Here is a 17498-nt window from a genome sequence, read left to right on the forward strand (position 1 = left end):
AGTATAAAAGAAGCATGGACATCCTTGATGGTTAATGGTTGCAGATTAGCTAAACAGCAAAACTTTTCTAGGTTATAAATTGCTTTAAAGCAGCCCTCTGAGGTGCTGAATTTATTCAGGACTAAGGTTCAGTACCTTGAGATCTCTGTTAAAGCCTGGATTAAGACATGAAATCACTGGACCCTTGACATGGAATCTACCAGCCATCACAGATGTACACTGAAAACATCTGAGAATGATATTACATTTATTTTTTATAAAAAGAAGCTTATCATACAAAATGTATCTATTTTTTATTGATATCCTGTCTTTCCCCAAAAATCATAATTATTTTAAAAACATGGTTAGAACACTTAAAACTCCTTTTTCATTTTCAAATCTGGCTTTTTAAAAACACACACAAAATATCATTATATTAATATAAACAGAATGAATTTATTACAACCAACAGATCAGATAAAACAAGTAGAACTGATCAAATAATATTAATAAAGAGATTGTATAAAAACAAATATTATTAAATACAGGTCAAAATTCCCTTTCATTTATGGTGTCCTTTTTTGCCGACAAGCAAGCCCTGAGGCAAAAAAGCTGCCAACTTTACTGTTATCATTGGATTTTGATCTGCCAGTAAACCAATGACATTATAATTGTAATCTCAACAAATAAGGGAAAATTCAACAACAAACAGCTCAGTGTAGCAATGGAGTAGAGACAGCACAGTACAGAACTGTAATACTACAAATTTTAGTACTGTGAGATTATAGTACTATAATATGATTTCTAGTATAACTAGATAATACAATCATGGTATTTCCTTTTTAAAATGTTAAAATCTGATCCCTGCAATTTTCCCAAGTTTTAACATAAATACTTTTCTTTAAGTTTATAATGAAGCATTACAGTGTTACAGAACTGGCCCACCGAAGCCATTTATCCGGCCCCTGTGGCGGCGGCTCCCTCCTCCTCCACTGAGGAAGGTGCGCGCGGCACGAGGGAGGAGGGAAAGGCGCATGCCTTTCCCGCCTCTTGCCTCGCCTGGTGCACACCTTCCAGAGCTTTCCTTGTTTATAATGGTATTTAATTATTATTTAATAATTATCAAGGGGGTGCTTTGCTAGTGCTTTTGGTGCACAAAGGCAGAAGGGGGCTGGACTAAATGGCTCAAGGGCGCAGATGGGAGAGCAAGCCAGTGCAATTAACTGCAATGGATCACTGACCAGGAGGTCATAAGTTCGAGGCCCGCTCGGAGCTATGTTGTTGTTTGTCTTTGTCCTATGTTAAAAGGCATTGAATGTTTGCCTAGTATGTGTAATGTGATCCGCCCTGACTCCCCTTCGGGGTGAGAAGGGCAGAATATAAATGCTGTAAATAAATAAATAAATAAATAAATAAGGCTATTATTAATAATAATAAGGACGGGCTGTGGCGCAGGCTGGTTAGCAGCTAGCTACAACAAATCACTCTGACCAAGAGGTCATGAGTTTGAGGCCAGCCCGTGCCTGCGTCTGTCTCTGTTCTATGTTATGGCATTGAATGTTTGCCTTATATGTGTGCAATGTGATCTGCCCTGAGTCCCCTTCAGGGTGAGAAGGGTGGAATATAAATACTGTAAATAAATAAATAAATAAATATTATTATTATTGACACAAAGACACAGTATAACACAGCAAACGAGATATATATGCTGGATTTCGTATCACAAAATCACAAGTTCCCAAGTGTTTAGAGCTGTGTGATGTATTATTATTATTATTATTATTATTATTATTATTATTATTATTATTATTATTAATAACAACATTGAGGCTGGGTGGCCATCTGTCAGGGGTGCTTTGCTTGTGAGTTTGGTGTACAAAAATAGAAGGGGGTAGGACTAAATGGCTCAAGGGGTTTCTTCCTTTATTATTTTTATTATGATTATTATTAATACTGAGGCTGTATTTGTTCCTGTTTGGGTTTTTTTACTTCAAAATAGGAGATGTGCAATGTGCATAGGAATTTGTTTATAGGGGTTTTTTTCAACTATAGTCTGGCCCTCCAACGGTCTGAGGGACCATGAACTGGCCCCCTGTTTAAAATGTTTGGGGACCCCTGGTCTAGATGGTGTTTTATCAATAATTAACTAATCAAATAAAAATAGCAAAGATTAATAGTTTCTGTCAGAGTTTATTGGTAGTATTTAAGGACTAATTATGCAAATGTTAAAACTGAATGCTGATAGCTTTAAAGAAAACACAAGTATCAAGGTGCCAGTTTCATGGGATCCTCCTGACTCAACCTTTATACAGAGGATTTTGGGACACTTGTCCAATGCAGCCTTATCCCCAAGTTGATGAATGGGTATGGGATCTCCATAGGACTTCTGTAACAATTGAGGGAATTGTCTTAACCAATTCCATAGTTTATATTGTACTTCATTAGACTACCAAGAAATACAGAAATATCTTGGTGCTACCTTTCGAAACCAACGTTTCTTCTTAAGCACTGTCATTTTTAAAAAATCACACAAGGAAAGTTGGAAAGCGACATTGTTAGAATCACATAGTCTTTGCATGGTAGAACAGGAAAGGAATATAAACTATCCAATTACACTCCAGTAACCACAGCCCTATTTCTCCCAGGACTGTTGGGAAGAAGCAAGGCAATAAAAGGAGAGCTATAAACTCTGATGTCTATTTGAAAATATAAAGACCCTCCTTGAAATCTCAAACCTGTCTCTATCATTCGCTCCAGCTGCAATTTCCATGCATGACTCTTTTAAAAAAATACCTTTGTCTGGTGGAGAAGAACTAGCAGTATGGATTTTGTGTGATTTGAGTTAGTCTATTAAAGGCCAACTTTCCATGGGTTGGGATCAGGATTTCTTAAGTGCCATCTCTACTTGGATTTAAGTCACAGTTTCCAAGAAAGCCATCAGCAGATGCCTTTGTGATTAGGATGTTTCTGAGCAAAGCACACTTTTGGAATTCAGGCTCCATCCTCTGAATAGGCAAAGAGATGCCACACATGCACAATGCATGTTCTGTGGCTGCAGCAATCCTGATACCAAACAGCACAAGCATGTGGTCTTTTACAGAACCCATCTTAGCACTGCATTTGTGTGCTTACGTATTCCTACAGAAATACACAACTTCAGCAACTTTTACATGACCAACCTTGAGTATTTGATCTGTCATAAAGGTTGATGAAGCTAACCTAGGCCTATTTTGAATACCACATATACCCGAGTATAGACCGAGTTTTTCAGCTCTTTTTTAAGGCTGAAAAAGTGCCCCTCGGCTTATACTCGGGTGAGGGTACTGGCAGGAAAGTGTGGGGCTTAAAGACCAGAATGTTCACCTCAAGAGAGGAGGAGAAAAAGGCCTCTTCCGCACAACGCGCTGCTGTTCTCCTCCCTTATGCACTGCCCCCCCCTTTTTCCCTTCCCCTCCGTGGCCACTCTGCTGCTTGCCTTCTTTGCCTGCCCGCAAAAGAGAAAACCGCAAAAGAGAAAACCGAGGCAAGTCTGCTGAACTCTTTCACTGCCCTTTTTCTCCTTCCTTCTTCCTTTTCTTCACTTCCTCTTCACTTTTCCTCCTCTTCCTCTCCTGTGTTGTCACTGCCATACTGGATGAGAAGCAGGAGGGGAGGGGTGGGGGACAAGGGGAGTGAAGGCATGCTCCGGGGAGACTGTGTTTCCTCCTCCCTCCTCCTCCTCCCTCCTCCTCCTCCTCCCTTCCCCTCTTCCTTCAAGGACTGGCTTTTTTCTGCCTGGGAGAATCTTTTTTTGGGAGGTGTTAGCTAACACATCCCAACAAAGGATTCCCTCAGGCAGAAAAAAGCCAGGCCATGACGCTATAAGCCCATTCAATGCTAATCAACATGGCCAATTGCAACATTCACACTTACCTCAAGCTGACAAGAGTTATTTTCCCACCCTGAACATTCCACAGATATATAAACCCCACTTACTGATTGATTCTTGTCTAGAATTCCCCTGCTTTTTGAGTCTTACTCTTTATTTACTGTTCTGATTTTAGAGTATTTTAAAACTGGTAGCAGATTTTGTTCATTTTCATGGTTTCCTCCTTTCTGTTGAAATTGTCCACATGCTCGTGGATTTCAAGAGAAGGTATGCTACAAGGAGGTATGAAGAGAGAAGGAAGAGAACCCCAGAGGCCATGCAGTCCAACCCTCTCCTGCTCCCAAGCAGGAAAAGCACCACAAAAGCTCCCAAATGTGGCAACCCAGCTTATGATGATGATGATGATGATGATGATGATGATGATGACACAGCAAACAAGATAGATATGCTGGATTTCGTATCACAAAATCACAAGTCAAACACTTCCCAAGTGTCTAGGACTGTGTGATGTATTTTCGGATGATGCGCGCAGATCCCAGCAGGGTGGCCTTTTGCAGTTGGCAGATCGTGATTTTGTCAATGTCTATTGTTTCCAAATGCCGGCTGAGATCTTTTGGCACGGCACCCAATGTGCCGATCACCACTGGAACCACCTGCACTGGTTTCTGCCAGAGTCTTTGAAGTTCAGTCTTGAGGTCCTGATAGCGGCTTAGTTTTTTCTGATGTTTTTCGTCAATGCGGCTGTCACCTGGGATGGTGACATCAATCATCCAAACCTTTTTCTTTTCCACAACTGTGATGTCTGGTGTGTTGTGTTCCAGAACTTTGTCAGTCTGGATTCGGAAGTCCCACAGTATCTTTGTGTGCTCATTTTCCAATACTTTTGCAGGTTTGTGATCCCACCAGTTCTTTGCTGCTGGCAGGTGGTACTTGAGGCATAAGTTCCAATGAATCATTTGGGCCACATGGTTGTGCCTCTGTTTGTAGTCTGTCTGTGCAATTTTCTTACAGCAGCTAAGGATATGATCAATGGTTTTGTCGGTTTCCTTGCACAGTCTGCATTTTGGGTCATCAGCTGATTCCAGTGATTTTTCCTTTCTTCAATGCCACTGTTGAACACTTGTCCAAACCAAACTCCATGCTGATATCAGTGCTAAAAATTCAGACAGTGTTGGTCAGAGACTGGATTTCAGTTTCCGTTTTCCCATACAGCTTCAGGTCATCCATGTACATCAAATGTGAAATTTTGTGAGATTTCTTAGATGTTTGATAGCTGAGATTTGTTTTTTGTAAGATAGTTGACAGAGGGATCATGGCAATAATGAAAAGCAGAGGGGACAATGAGTCTCCCTGGAAAATTCCTCTTCTGATATTGGCAAGTCCATAGCTTTCATTTCCAACAAACAGTTCAGTTTTCCAGTGCTCCATCATGTTTTCAATGAAGGTGCCAACTTTTTTACAAATCCTGATGGCGTCCAGACACTTGATGATCCAGCTGTGTGGGAGTGAGTCAAAGGCCTTTTTGTAGTCAATCCACATCATGTGAAGATTCGCTTTTCGGCTCTTACAGTTCTCCAGAATCATTTTGTCAACCAATATCTGGTCTTTTGTGCCCCTGCTTTTCAGTTTGTTGCCTTTCTGTTCATCTGGCAAGATGTTTTTTTTCTTCAAGATAGTCTTGAATTCTGTCAGCTATGATGCCAGTCAGTAGTTTAAACATAGTGGGCAGACACATTATTGGCCTGTAGTTTCCTGGTGCTGCTCCTTTTGCTGGATCCTTTTGTATCAGGAATGTTCTTCCAGTTGTTAGTCATTCACTGATACTTCCTTTCTGCAGCATCTCATTGAATTGTTGGGCCATTTTTCCATGTAAACTAATCAAATGTTTGAGCCAAAATCCATGAAGTTGATCACTACCAGGCGATGTCCAGTTCTTGACTTCTTGCACTCATTTGCTGATCATTTCAGTTGTTATTTCCATCTGTTCCATTTTGTTCTGTGAGAATTTTCCTTCAAACTCCTTTATCCACCCAGCATTTTTGTAGTAGTTCTTATTATTTTCCCAAAGTTCTTTCCAGAACTTCGTTGCTGCAGTTTTCTCTGGCTTTATGGTTACTGTGTCTTTTGTTTGGTTCAGACTCTGGTAGAATCGTCTTTGGTCTGATTGAAACCGTTGATTTTGTCTGTACTGGATGATTCTGGCTTCATATCTTTCAATTTTTCTGGCTGTTGTTCTTTCACGATCTCCAAAGCTTCTTCAATTTTTCTGGTGTTCAGCCAGTACTTTCGGATCAGGTATTGCTTGATTTTGTCATTCTTCAGTTTCTTCTCTTTCATATTTTTCAGGTTACTTGCATCTGATCTAAGCTTTTTGATTTTCAACTCTAGCCTGACCTTCCACTTTGGTTTTCCAGCCGATTTTCTTTGGGGCTGCCTTGGTTGTAGGAGCCCAAGCTCTTCTGTTACTATCACTGATGCACTGTAGGCATACTGGTTTGTTTGTTCAATTGATGTTATTTGGACAGTGGAGAGTACTGTATTCACATCTTTCATGAGAGGCACCAGGTGTCTCTTGGGCACTGTTTTTAGAGTTGGGAGCTGCTTTCTTATTACATTTGCTGCAGCATGAGCCATGATCTTATCCTTGAGCTTTTGTTGCCTTGCTGTCAAGGTTCCTGGTGGTTCAACAGGTGTTTCAAGTGCTGGTTCTTCAAATTCTTGCAAAAGCTCCACACTTTTTTCTGGTTAAATCTGTTCCACCATTTCAAGTGTTGCTGGAGTCTCTACTGCTGTCTGTGCTGTGGTCTGATGGTAATTTACTTTGCAAATTTTCTGGATTTCTTCGAATTCAACTTCACTGAAAACTTTGTTTCTGATTATGAATCTTCATTGGTCAGCCAGTCGGGGTTCTGTTATCTGTGAGTCAGGGTACTCTTGTTTCCATAGCTGATGCATCCTTTTATGGTAGCCAGCCACACCTTTGAGGTTCAGATTTGTAGTAGCATTTCATAATTGTGAAATTTCTTCTTCTTCTTCTTCTTCTTCTTCTTCTTATTATTATTATTATTATTATAGTAATAATGCAGAAAGAGACCCCCAAAGGCCATGCAGTCCAACCCTCTCCTGCTCCCATGCAGGAAAAGCACCACAAAAGCTCCCAAATGTGGCAACCCAGCCTATAATAATAATAATAATAATAATAATAATAATAATAATAATAATAATGATGATGATGATGATGATGTAGTAAGAGATCCCCAAAAGCCATGCAGTCCAACCCGCTCCTGCTCCCATGCAGGAAAAGCTCAATAAAAGTTCCCAAAACTGGCAACCCCAGCCTATAATGATGATGATGATAATGATAATGATGTAGGAAGAGACCCCCAAAGGCCATGTAATTCAACCCCCCCTGCTTTCATGCAGAAACAATAAAAGCCTCAAAAAGTGGCAACCCAGCCTCTAATAATGCACTTCATTTTTTTCTGCATAAGGGGTGTATCTTGCATTTGTCCCCACTGAACTTCCTTTTGTTGTTTTTGGCCCATCTCTCTAATCTATTAAGATTATTTTGAATTCTGCTCCTGTCTTCTGTAGTATTCGCTAATATCCCTCCCAATTTGGCGATGTCTGCAAACTTGATGATCATGTCTTCTAACTCTTCATCTAAGTAAAGAAAAATAAAGATGTTGTACAGAACCGGGCCCAGGACGGATAAAGAGGAACCAAAGCAAGCACTCAGGAAGGAAGGAAGGAAAGAGTCAGAGACCATTTTTATTTTTGAAAGTTATCAGTAGCTGCTGCATTTCCCACCCTCGGCTTATACTCAAGTCAATAAGTTTTCCCAGTTTTTGTGGTAAAATTAGGTGCCTCGGCTTATATTTGGGTCAGCTTATACGGTAAGTTGGGAGTGAGTATCAATGCCATACTGACCTACGCTTCAAAACCCAACAAAAGATCTCAGCCTCTCAATCATGAAAGTTGAGCCAGGGAAGCAGTTAGGGAGCTTGAATGACATCATTTATTTGGTGCAAGGTATACGTCACAGCATATTCCTGTCCATGACTTTGTAGCAATGCACCATGAATTTTGGATGTAGAGAAACATATTGATTGCTTATGGCTATAATGTTGGTCTATCGTTACAGAACCAAGATTTTCATGATTCCATGAAACTTTTTCGTAGAACACAAGCCTCCCAACAAAGTACTAAAGTGCTGGCAGTCTGATCATGAAAGCAAGCTAAGTCCCTTCCTGCAATAGCCAGGAAGACTTGTAAGTATCATCTCATTTTGACCCCTATTTTGTCTAACAGCTTAATCCAGCCTACTCAATTTACCACAAACTGCTAAAGTCTGTGATTTGGGATGAACCTACTAGGCTAGATTAGGATGAATTGACTAAATTGCCTTAATTCAATCCCACAATGGCACAGCATCAGAATCTATTAAAACCACCATTCTTTCCTAGCTGCCTACAATCTGGTGGAGAGACCCTTCTCCATGGCCTTCTTATCATGGAGTCAGGACCGGTTAGGGAAAAGGACATGCCCTTTTTAATTGCCCTCTCTTTAAGAAATCTTTTTTTACTTCCTAAAAATATATTTTCTTTTGTTTTGTTCTTCTTTTACCAAGTGTTTATCCCGAGAGGCTGATAATGTTTTCATATGAGGTTTGTTTGTTTTTATCTAATCTGTCTGGCACATCTGTATGCTGCTTTATGATTGTGATTTTAAATGATTTCAAATACTGTGTGATGTTGATGCATATAGATTATAAGGGTTGGGCAGAAATATATATTTAAATTCTATCAGCTGTATGCCAAGCCTATTTCTCATTCTCTCCCTGTATGTGAGGCAAATACAAGTTGATTAATTGCAACGTGTCTGTAAAGTGCCACATATGGCATTTTGCTAGTCAATTACAAGCATCTCTCTCAGGCAAACTATTCGTTTCACATTCTCACACCTGTTTCCTCAATAAATCACACTAGTCTATATTTAGCCAGTGGGCTGCATTGTAGTAGGAATAAGAAATGTAATGTCTTTCTAACTCGGCAGTATCTTTATGTTAGGTACAAACAAGGAAGATAAAGCTCAATTTAATATAGGCTCAAGTTCTTCATATTTTATTACTGTTTGTATAGCAATGGGATAAGCCATACTACATCAAATTGTAATAAACAAAAACAAGGTGACTTACAGAAACAGAAATTTGTAAGATTATAGGGATTATGAGAGACAGTAGGCATGTTTCTGGTGACAGGTAAAGAATACATTTCTGAACCCTTGGAAATATTGCCAAGCACATAGCCAAACATGTTGGTTTCACCATTATGATTCAACTGCAAAGTTGTGAAAGCAAAATAGCATTTTGCCAGTAGCACTGAAGTTGTCTTTTAGTTTATGAATGTTATCATAAGATGTAAACAAAAATGGAATTATTTGCTATAAATATATATTCTATTAATGTTGATTTGAATTTCTGATCACATGAATGTCAATCGTACGGAAGATGTATTGAAATAAAGTTTAATTTAATTACTTCCATTAATGCCCTCCTCATATTTGCATGGCATTAATTTCATGGGATTGAAGTGGAATGAAAAGGTAGTTTTATTTGCCATTCTACCCTCCCTCCCCCAGGTTTCTTGTAAACAGTTGTTTTGGTAAACAAGGCAAGCTTCAATCAGTAAAGGGTAGTGCCAAGGCATTCTTCTATATTTCTGAAAATATCTATTTGTTCACCTTCCCATTAAGAATAAAAACATTTCCCTCCCATAGATTCAACAATTCTGGAGATTTTACTTCTCTAGCCCTGTATAATATCAAAATATCAAGCAAAGTTGTAATCAGTACTATTATGGCGAATTTTTAACATATCATCCTTGTCATAACTTGTCTAGCTTTCCCACTTTTCAAGCAATGCATGGCAACTCTTCTGTTCAACAGCAGAGATTGATGTACTAAGTATAAGCCCACTTGACAGAGATAGTATACAAACTTCCATTGGGTCAATATAAGGTTTTACAGTTGCCAACTTTACAGAGCAAGGATGCACAATGTTTGATTCTCCAGAGGTTGTGAAATATGACACTTAAAATCTTGGCCATGATATGTGTTGATAGAAACTGTACACCAAAACATCAGAAGGCTAAAAGGTTCCCTATTTATGGTACTGAATATCTGAGACCGTTTAGATATTTACATATCATTTTCTACTCTTCCTGTTCTTGGGCGGCACATGATGTAAAAACAACAAACCCCACAGAATGTTTGGAATGACAATGTTAATTCCTGTGCAGTTGCTCAATCCTACCTTCTTTTGTTAGTTATCCTGTAGAATTTCAGTTTGGATTCTGGGTTTTGATTCTGTGTGGAATATGAACATTTGATTTTTTTTCATGTGCCCAGATGTGTACCATCAGCAATTTCACTGATGGAGGCTGCATTTCTTGTACTTAATGCAGGGCATTAACCTTTTGGCTGGTATTTGTTCATGCTAATACAACTTCACAAAGGCATTTTTAGCCAAAATGCTACAATACTGTACATTTAGAATCTTTAGTCTCTCCAATTCATATGGCTTCTCTCAGGTAAAAATCATCAGGTAAAAAGGCATACTGGTGTGCAGTAGTCTGAGACTATGGCACATAAAGCTTGTTCACCAATTAATTTTGGCTTGGCTTTTCACTTCATGAAGGGAAATGGGAACCATTTGGGTAATGTAAATTCCCAGAAACTAACATATCTAGATTTAATCATTTTTCTGGAGACATTGTCTTCAATAAATTACTTTGTTATTGTGATCTTGGACAGATGAAAAATATAACCCAGAGTTTCTTGTATATAGAGATTAATACAACAGATGGCATATTCCTTACAATACTGATAATTTTTGAAAGATTTTAAAGTATCTTTTTAAGCCGCATTTTGTGCCAGAAAACTGTATGACTTCAATGTTTTTGAACTCATATGTGGATGTGTAATAAATCTGAATGAATGGCTACCTGGAATCAATCACTGGAAGGCAGCATTGTTGATTCTTAATCATGAGCATGAACAAAATCACAGTGACAGATCTGATTTTGAACACTATCGAAAGGGAAGTTTCTTACTTCTAAACAATGATATGGCTTGGGGCCTGGACACTTAAAGGGCTGCATGTGGAATGCTTTTTCCTAGGAGAGTTGCTCACTCTATCCTTCAATGACCTTTTTGTGTTTCCTCATCTTTCCTAGAGGAACTGATTTACCTATTGCAGTGTTATTCGGTAATATTATTGTTAGTGCTTTTTAAATGTGCTGTTCCTACTTCGGTTATTTTAAAATTATTTATTTGATGTTTGCTACCTAAAAATAGACAGGACAGGAAACATATGGTTTAATTTTTAAAAACCCAGCATGGTTATGTGACTCAAGCTAGGACTTACTATGGATGTTACTATGATTGAAATGTCTCAATCCACCTTGGAACTTGAGTAGATCATTAGCTTTAGGGTTCATAAGGAATTTTGAGATTGGAACTCACTAATGTTCATTATGTGGCTATTTCAGAAATGGTTAAAGGATTTCAACCTTTATGTTAATTTGAATTTTTAAAAGTATATAATGCCTAGATTACTCACTCATTCTCTTCATTGAAAAAAATATCTGAAAAGAAAAGGGAAAGAAAACTTTCTTATATGGAGAGAAATATTTATTCAGCCTGAATATTGGCTTTTTTGTAGTTTGATACTTGCAGTGCAGATCAATCACACAAACAGTATCTGATGTGCAAATCTTTTGCCTTAGCACACCAAGCAATCGCTACTGATGAGTTGTGTTCTTTGGGTAAGCTATAATTTAAAACGAAGATACAGCCTATTTCGGTAATACATATTCTAAAAAATGGGAATTGGATAACCTTTTTTGAAAAAAAAATGAACATAGATGGAAGTAGCCACTATGTAACACTTTGGGGACTGATGCAAATGTGCTACGAGGGCTATCCACAAAGTAAATTACGTTTTGGAATTAAAAATTAACAACGTATAGGAATAAATATTTATTATATACATTTGAAAGCCACACTGCAATAGTACTTTTAAATATAGTCCCCATTCAAAATTAGGCAAGTTTCATAACTATTAGTGATTTTTGAAAGTTATTACCCTCAGTGCTTTCCTGCCGCCGCCCTGAAGAGTGTGGAACCCGCGCTATTGCAATGCGGAAGCTCAGCCAGCTGAAGAATGAATACAAAAAGAAGGGAGGAGCAAGCCAGAACCCCGCTCTCTCACTTCTTTTGAAAGATCGCAAGAGAGAATCAAAAGTTTCTGGCATCCCTTTCCCTTCCCCTTCCCGAGGAAAAGCTGCCAGGATCAGCCAAGCAGTCTGGAGGAGATCAGCATTGCCTCCGGAGGAAAAGCTGCCAAGAAGCCTTGGCCGATCCTGGCGGCTTCTTCTTGGGAGGCAAGAGAGCTGGCAGGAAGGGAAGGGATGCCAGAAACTTTTGATTCTCTCTTGCGATCGTGCAAAAGAAGCAAGAGAGCGGGGTTCTGGCTTGCTCCTCCCTTCTTTTTGTATTCATTCTTCAGCTGGCTGAGCTTCCGCATTGCAATAGTGCGGGTCCCACACTCTTCAGGGCGGCGGCGGGAAAGCGCTGAGGGTAATAACTTTCAAAAATCACTAATCGTTAATGAACGTGCCTAATTTTGAACGGGGACTATGTTTAAAAGTACTATTGCAGTGTGGCTTTCAAATGTATATAATAAATATTTATTCCCATACGTTGTTAATTTTTAATTCCAAAACGTAATTTACTTTGTGGATAGCCCTCGTATAAAAGGAGATAGCTTGCTTATGTGAAGCCAGTGCCTATTACCTTTGTGCCTATTAAAAGTTCATTCTTGGGAGATCTAAGCTATCACTCAGCAAAGCATTTTGGGACCATAAATGGAGTGCCTTTCTTTCACCAGTGAGTAATGAAAGCTTGACTCCTACATCTTCAATTAGATAGCAGTGATTCCATGTCAGTCAGTGACACTGCAAAAAAGAACCCCATCTCAAAATATTTCACATAAAAAATCATGACTGCATGCTCATGCAGATAAATACATTAGCTTATTTTTAAAATCCTTACAAAATTAGACTGTAAATACTTGAATAACACAAGCATGCTTAAAGGAAGGATTTTGTTGTCATTCTGCTTAAGCCATTCCAGTTAAGCACATTTACAGAGTTCGAACAGAATACATTTAAAAGCTTGTTTCTGAATAAGATTACAAAAACAATAACCTTTATATGTATCTCATGAGCACTGGGTAAAAATGATAACAGAGTATTATTAAAACAGCTGAATTATAATGGCAACAAATGTTTTGTATTTGAAGAATATCCACAAAACTTTGTCATGAAGAAAACTACCCTGTCTCCCCTAAAATAAGACATCCCCAGAAAATAAGACCTAGTAGAGGTTTTGCTGAATTGCTAAATATAAGGCCTCCCCCGAAAGTAAGACCTAGCAAAGTTTTTGTTTGGAAGCATGCAAGATAGATTGTTGTACATGGAAATAAAGGTAGTAACAAGAAATAATAATATTATTATTATGACTTTATTCTTGTATCCCACCTCCATCTCCCAGAAGGGACTCAGGGCAGCTTACACAGGGACAAGCCCAACAACAACATAAATTTACATACGAACAGAATTTTAAAACAGTAATTTAAAAACAGTATAGCGATAAAAAATAACATAGAAATTCTTGAAAGGATTTGGTTATGATGGTTTGTGATGACAACTACTGTACAGTAGATAATACATTTTCATTTTTAAAAAATTCAACCATAAATGTTCAACCATATTTTTCTTTGTGGAAAAATAAGACATCCCCTGAAAATAAGACCTAGCACCTCTTTGGGAGCAAAAATTAATATAAGACACTGTCTTATTTTCGGGGAAACAGGATATGTATGTTCTAAACATGTATATGTGCCAGGTGATTACAACCTGTTGTAAAAGGCACTATTTATAAGTAATGAATTGTTCTCTGCTCTCAGAAAAAAGAAACCCAGATATTATTTTAAAAGCAGAGAGATGTGTTTCAGGAACATGGGTATGGTTGAATAAGAATAAGCTACTCTAGGTTTCAGGAAGCTTATAATGAATTCTAACACCAACATTTTCTGTTCATAAATTCATAGAATCCCACAGTCATAAATGCAGCACAGAAATCCAAAAGCTATTATAGTGCTTTTGGATTTCGGTTTAGAAACATAGAATCATAGAATAGTAGAGTTGGAAGAGACCTCATGGGCCATCCAGTCCAACCCCCTGCCAAGAAGCAGGAAATCGCATTCAAAGCACCCCCGACAGATGGCCATCCAGCCTCTGCTTAAAAGCCTCCAAGGAAGGAGCCTCCACCACAGCCCGGGGGAGAGAGTTCCACTGTCGAACAGCCCTCACTGTGAGGAAGTTCTTTCTGATGTTCAGGTGGAATCTCCTTTCCTGTAGTTTGAAGCCATTGTTCCGTGTCCTAGTCTGCAGGGCAGCAGAAAACAAGCTTGCTCCCTCCTCCCTATGACTTCCCTTCACGTATTTGTACATGGCTATCATGTCTCCTCTCAGCCTTCTCTTCTGCAGGCTAAACATGCCAAGCTCTTTAAGCCGCTCCTCATAGGGCTTGTTCTCCAGACCCTTAATCATTTTAGTCGCCCTCCTCTGGACGCTTTCCAGCTTGTCAACATCTCCCTTCAACTGTGGTGCCCAGAATTGGACGCAGTATTCCAGGTGTGGTCTGACCAAGGCAGAATAGAGAGGGAGCATGACTTCCCTGGATCTAGATGCTATTCCCCTATTGATGCAGGCCAGAATCCCATTGGCTTGATTTAGCATTTCTCTTTAACCATTGCTCTCTGAATAACTCCTTGGTTCCAGATTGTGGTATCAAAGCAGGTCATGCAACATATTTATGTTGTTAATTCTTCTTTTGTGCAATTGACTCTTTTTATTAGCCACCTATATATTAGAATTCATATTTTATGACAAAATAACATTACAGAGAAGATCAATGGAGAGCCAGCCTCTATCTTCATCAATCATGATGGAATGGAAACATCTCAGTGTGCTAGCACATATGCCCTTGGTCTTACCAAGGCCTCAAGAAGGACCTTCCAGATTGACTATGTGTAAGGATACAGCAAGTGTCCTTCCATTGGTAAAGTCTAACAAGAGTTTCACTAGAAGACCTGTTACTAACATGCTGTTTTGCTATCCTTTTTTTAATGCATCTCTGTGAGAAATAGTTTTATTGACAATGTTTATATCTTTTTACTTATGCCATTGTAAATGCTATTAAGCTGCTGAATCTATGGATTGAGATAGTGTGAAATGTAAATTAACTAGCAACAAGAAAATTAATAGTTGTTGGACAGCCAGAAAACTTGAAGATGACTCTGCCATGATGTAACCATGGTGCTTCGTGTACCATAAACAGTCTAATTCTTGCCTAAGATGGGGAAGATATTTGATCTGGATCTGGATCTTGACCCCTTGTTAACAGCTTGTTTATTTTAACTTTGGTTGTAATGTGTGTTGTATGCTGTATAAGTATGTATCAAGTGTGTTTGTCAAGTGTTTTAATACGGCTGATGGGCTACTAAATAAAACAAACCTATCTGAGCCTAAGATGATGACCCAGAACACAGCAGCAATCTGAACCATTTGGCTAGTTCTGGATCATGATACTGCATTCCCAGTTGGGAAACATGTTGCATGGCCTGTATAATAGTCCTGTCTGAAGGTGAATGTATGCCGCAACAGAAAGAGAGTGAGATCTTATGTTCATGTTGGTCCCCGAGGCCTGGTGAGGGAAACTGGAAGCGTATAAGGAGAAGACCTGGCTATGGCTCACAAATGGGACACTGAAGAAGGAGACAGAAGGCCTGATCCTTGCAGCCCAGGAGCAAGCCATCAGAACAAATGCAATTAAGGCTAAGATAGAAAAATCAGCTGATGACCCAAAATGCAGACTGTGCAAGGAAGCTGACAAAACCATTGATCATATCCTCAGCTGCTGTAAGAAAATTGCACAGACTACAAACAGAGGCACAACTATGTGGCCCAAATGATTCATTAGAGCTTATGCCATCTGCCAGCAGTAAAGAACTGGTGGGATCACAAACCCGCAAAAGTATTGGAAAATGAGCTTGCAAAGATACTGTGGGACTTCCGAATCCAGACTGACAAAGTTCTGGAACACAACACACCAGACATCACAGTTGTGGAAAAGAAAAAAGTTTGGATTATTGATGTCGCCATACCAGGTGACAGTCGAATTGCTGAAAAACAACAGGAAAAACTCAGCTGCTATCAGGACCTCAAGATCGAACTTCAAAGACTCTGGCAGAAACGAACACAGGTCATCCCGGTGGTGATGGGCACAGTGGGTGCCGTGCCAAAAGATCTCAGTCGGCATTTGGAAACAATAAACATTGACAAAATTATGATCTGCCAACTGCAAAAGGCCACCTTACTGGGATTTGCACGCATCATCCAAAAATACATCACACAGTCTTAAACGCTTGGGAAATGTTCGACTTGTGATTTTGTGATACGAAATCCAGCATATACATCTCGTTTGCTGTGTCATACTATGTCTTTGTGTCAATAATAATAATAATAATAATAATAATAATAATAATAATAATAATAATAATAATCCCTTTATTTACATACTCTATGTCCCCGAAGGGACTCAGGGCGGTGTCAAATTCCATAAACCACTTCCGTATGCAAAGCTCCCACCCCAGTCCTTGATATATTATGAGAAAGTAAGAAATCATGACCATGCTTTGCATCTCTCAAAATAAAAATAATACTTGAAGTTCCTGCCAAAGTTAGCACATCACAGCAAGCTTATAACCACAATCCCTCACACTAGCCTAAAATGGTTTTTTGCGTGTTTCTGGGCTTTATGCCTATGTTCTAGCAGCATTTTTCTAGCAACAGATCCTCTGAAGATGCCAGCCACAGATGCAGGCGAAACATCAGGAGAAAATGATGCTATAACACAGCCATACTGCTTGGAAACCACAAAACACTCCAGTGTATTGCCTTCGACAATACATTATCCTAAAATGGCTTGCCCTAAATCCACAGCCCCACTCCTGCTTTTGGCAATCTATCAGGAATTTAGCATATACCTTTTGAACATCTAATCTCGCACTGTTTACAGATGTAACTGCTCCATGAAGCATACAAACAAAATTTTTCACTTTCAGTTTTACATCAGAGGGTGTGTGCTCATGCACATATACCATTTTGAGCGCCTATATAGAATGGTCAATCACACAATGAAGATGCTTGCACCAGGTAAATTAGAGTATTAATCCCTGCTTCTTGTTTTTTTAACCTGTGAATGTGCATACACTGTAATGCATAAACTGCTTCAAACGTGTTTTGAGAAGCTGCAAAGTTTAAATTTAGAATACATTTTGATGACACAACCTCGTACAAGTTACAGGTGCCATTATGTTTCATCCTAAGAATGACAATCATCCTAACACCATCTATTTGGTGAGTCTGTTGAAGCCATCTTCATGCAGCTTGGAAAGCCAGACTCCAATAGTTTGCAAATACTCAGAATGAAAAGGCAAAGTTCAAAACAAAATGCAAATTGT

General features: G+C 38.9%; 1 protein-coding gene and 1 long non-coding RNA gene across 19 annotated transcripts in view; one reads left to right on the top strand and one right to left on the bottom strand.

Annotated features, from left to right (window-relative positions):
- arpp21 (cAMP regulated phosphoprotein 21) overlaps window positions 1-17498 on the bottom strand; it is a 249253-nt gene that overhangs the window by 41082 nt on the left and 190673 nt on the right. The gene's annotated exons all lie outside the window — the stretch shown is intronic.
- The window catches only part of LOC134299948 (uncharacterized), an 88007-nt gene that overhangs the window by 40355 nt on the left and 30154 nt on the right, over window positions 1-17498 (top strand). Inside the window, exon 2 of the long non-coding RNA XR_010007198.1 lies at window positions 7992-8118. This is a non-coding gene — a long non-coding RNA (uncharacterized LOC134299948). The remainder of the gene's footprint in view (window positions 1-7991; window positions 8119-17498) is intronic.

Source organism: Anolis carolinensis, chromosome 6 (assembly GCF_035594765.1).
Source record: "Anolis carolinensis isolate JA03-04 chromosome 6, rAnoCar3.1.pri, whole genome shotgun sequence".
Taxonomy (NCBI): domain Eukaryota; kingdom Metazoa; phylum Chordata; class Lepidosauria; order Squamata; family Dactyloidae; genus Anolis; species Anolis carolinensis.